This window comes from Macaca fascicularis, chromosome 19 (genome assembly GCF_037993035.2).
Source record: "Macaca fascicularis isolate 582-1 chromosome 19, T2T-MFA8v1.1".
Taxonomy (NCBI): Eukaryota; Metazoa; Chordata; class Mammalia; order Primates; family Cercopithecidae; genus Macaca; species Macaca fascicularis.
The window spans coordinates 3,613,208-3,616,119 of record NC_088393.1 but is presented as its reverse complement, the minus strand read 5'-3'; positions in this window follow the sequence as shown (position 1 = coordinate 3,616,119).

Genomic DNA, 2,912 nt, shown 5'->3' with positions numbered 1-2,912 from the left:
GTCTTTAATCTCTTAATCCCATCATCTTCGTAAGCTGAGGAGGATGTATGTCGCCTCAGGACCCCATGATGATTACGTTAACTACACAAATTGTTTGTAGAGCATGTGTGTTTGAACAATATGAAATCTGGGCACCTTGAATAAAGAACAGGATAACAGCAATGTTCAGGGAACAAGGGAGATAAGACTTTAAACTCTTGACTGCCGGTGAGCCAGATGGAACAGAGCCATATTTCTCTGCTTTCAAAAGCACATAGGAGAAATATTGCTGAATTGTTTTTCTCAGCAAGGAACATCCCTGAGAAAGAGAATGCCCCCTGATGGTAGGTCTATGAACGGCCCCCTTGGAGGCGTCTGTCTTTTATGGTCGAAGCCAAAGGGATGAAATAAGCCCCGGTCTCCTGTAGCACTCCCAGGCTTATTAGGATGAGGAAATTCCCACCTAATAAATTTTAGTCAGACAGGTTGTCTGCTCTCAAACCCTGTCTCCTGATAAGATGTTATCAATGACAATGCATGCCCAAAACTTCATTAGCAATTTTAATCTCGCCCTGCCTCCACTTGCTTTGTGATATTTTATTACGTTGTGAAATATGTGATCTCTGTGATCCACACCCTATTCGTACACTCCCTCCCCTTTTGAAAATCACTAATAAAAGCTTGCTGGTTTTACGGCTCGGGGAACATCACGGAACCTGCTGACATGTGATGTCTCCCCTGGACACTCAGCTTTAAAATTTCTCCCTCATACTCTTTCCCTTTATTTCTCAAACCAGCCGAGACACTTAGGGAAATAGAAAAGAACCCACGTTAAATATCAGGGGTGGGGTTTCCCCCAACAATTACTGTCAACTCCAAAAATGCATAACTGTGTATCTATTGCTCCCCACCATTTAAATACCCCTGAGTAGTTCTTCCGTTAAGATTGTTAGGTAGGAGTGCCGGTTGTGGTGACTCATGCCTGTAATCCCAGCACTTTGGGAGGCCAAGGCAGGCGGATCACGAGGTCAGGAGATCAAGACCATCCTGGCTAACACGGTGAAACCCCGTCTCTACTAAAAATACAAAAAATTAGAAGGGTGTGGTGGCAGGCGCCTGTAGTCCCAGCTACTCGGGAGGCTGAGGCAGGAGAATGGCATGAACCCGGGAGGCGGAGCTTGCAGTGAGCCGAGATTGCGCCACTGCACTCCAGCCTGGGCGACAGAGCGAGACTCCATCTCAAAAAAAAAAGAAGTTATGTTAATGTCAAAAGTTTTAAGTATATAAAAAATTGATCTTTAAGAAGAGTGCATGGGCCGGGCGCGGTGGCTCAAGCCTGTAATCCCAGCACTTTGGGAGGCCGAGACGGGCGGATCACGAGGTCAGGAGATCGAGACCATCCTGGCAAACACGGTGAAACCCCGTCTCTACTAAAAAATACAAAAAAAAAAACTAGCCGGGCGAGGTGGCGGGCGCCTGTAGTCCCAGCTACTCGGGAGGCTGAGGCAGGAGAATGGTCTAAACCCGCGAGGCGGAGCTTGCAGTGAGCTGAGATCCGGCCACTGTACCCCAGCCTGGGCGACAGAGCAAGACTCTGTCTCAAAAAAAAAAAAAAAAAGAAGAGTGCATGAACTGTACACATCCGGTAATACTAATAAATAGTGCCTAAATTGACACAAAGTTGATTTCATATTCCATAATTGCAATGGAATATTTATATCTTCAGAGTAAAAATGTTTGTTAATATACAGTTTATCTGAACATGGTTCATAGAATCTAAGAAACAACTACAGAGGAATTTGACAAAAAGTGTCTTGTTCTTAATAGCATGTAATTAAACATAGTATTGAACACATACTGAAGGGATGCACTTAGCTCTGAGTAATAGGAAACTCAGTCTGCCTGATATGAGAGAAGTGATTATTCTTACATGGATGGACTAAGTAGTCATTCAGCAATGCTGTACATGATCAGACGTTTGTGTGTGTGATTTTTGGCTTGTGTGTGTGATTTTTGGCTGTCATGGTTGTGTCTGCACACAGAACCATAAGCAGTACTAAGAGAACAAAAGAACAAAATGTTTAGTATAAAAATAAGGTAAGACCTGGGCTGGGTGCGGTGGCTCACGCCTGTAATCCCAGCACTTTGGGAGGCCGAGGCGGGCGGATCCCAAGGTCAGGAGTTCGAGACCAGCTTGGCCAACATAGTGAAACCCCGTCTCTACTAAAAATACAAGTTAGCCAAGCATGGTGGTGCTTGCCTGTAATCCCAGCTACTCAGGAGGCTAGGCAGGAGAATCGCTTGAACCCAGGAGGCAGAGGTTGTGAGCCGAGATCATGCCACTGCACTCCAGCCTGGGCAACAGAGCGGGACTCTGTCTCAAAAAAATAAATAAAATAAAATAAAAATAAAATAAGGTAAGACCTAAAGGAGGGAGTCAGAGCTTCAGAGATGATCACTACGACACTCAGGATCAGTGGCCTGGTGGACATGGCAGGTGTTGTAGGAATCTGAACTAAATGTATTCATGTTGGGGGAGCTCATGGAGAAGTCTGGCTGAAAGTTAGGCAGCTGGTGTCTGTTGTAGAGATACTCTTCATTAATAGGGGCAGGAATCAATACAATGATCCAGAAGGCCATGTGTATGGTGCACCTGAGTGCCACCTTGATGTCACTGAGTATGCTGGCTCTACAAAGCGGGTAATGACTTCTCAAGTCCTAACTGCCAAACCTCATGCAAAGTAGAAAATGAGCAGATTTTAACTTGGTGCCATAAAGGAAAGACATTCAGGGAAATGTCTTTCCCAGCCTTACACATATATCCATAACAAAACCATCTGTAGATTGATTCTTGTCGTATAGGTCCCCCTTCCTAATTCAAAGGCTACTGTCTAACTCCCAGTGAGAAATGAGGAAAAACAAATTACAAAAGA